This window comes from Penaeus monodon, chromosome 34, assembly GCF_015228065.2.
Source record: "Penaeus monodon isolate SGIC_2016 chromosome 34, NSTDA_Pmon_1, whole genome shotgun sequence".
NCBI lineage: Eukaryota > Metazoa > Arthropoda > Malacostraca > Decapoda > Penaeidae > Penaeus > Penaeus monodon.
In genome coordinates, this window is record NC_051419.1 from 5,547,939 (window position 1) to 5,548,703 (window position 765).

At 31.1% G+C, this 765-nt stretch overlaps 1 protein-coding gene across 1 annotated transcript in view; it reads left to right on the plus strand.

Moving 5' to 3' along the window:
* Window positions 1-765, plus strand: part of LOC119594534 (zwei Ig domain protein zig-8-like) — a gene marked incomplete in the record, with an annotated part of 82,515 nt that overhangs the window by 15,359 nt on the left and 66,391 nt on the right.

The following is a 765-nucleotide window of genomic DNA, read 5'->3' on the forward strand; positions in this document are numbered from 1 at the left end:
AGATTAAAACATTAACAATCCCACGTCTTTTTATATACATGTAGGAGATATATCATATAACCAATAATGATTCAATTATGCCTGTGCCTGTCGTAAAAAATAAATCACAAACAATATGAAATATGGAATTAATATTCATATATCTTTTGTGTTTATTGGACGATTTTTCCTCCCGTTCCTGGTTGTTTTTGCTCAGAAAACATGGTGAAACAAAAGCTCTCAATTAAAAAAGTTATTTTATGTATTTATTTATTCACTCAATTTTATGGAAATGAAATATATTTTAATCCTTTATATATTTTAATAGTTTTTTTTATTTTAATACTTTTCTCCGAGTGTGAAAATCTACAGTAAGGCAGGATATCTATTGTTATTCGAGACATACAGAAAACGTTTTGAATGTAGAAATCAATGGGCGTGTTGCAAAAGCCATCGAGCAGATTGTTGCAAGATAAAAATTACTTGCAGCCGATTCTTCTTCAAAGTAGACTCTCAAGCTTTTCATCAACTTTTCACATAGAATTTGTTTGAGAATCATGCATACCAAATTAATGTACTGCTGTACGAGGCACATTCTCTGTTTGTTTTGTGCATATTCAACAATGTTTTCGTAAAGATTTCATAATGTTTCTCTGTCAGTGTCACTCACATTTCATGCATAATGTGTGCGTTTAATGCATAATCTAAACAATGTTCACATTTTTTGCTTGACGTAATCAACCTCTCCTACTCTCATTATGCCAGGGTCAGGTTAATCAAGAGGTC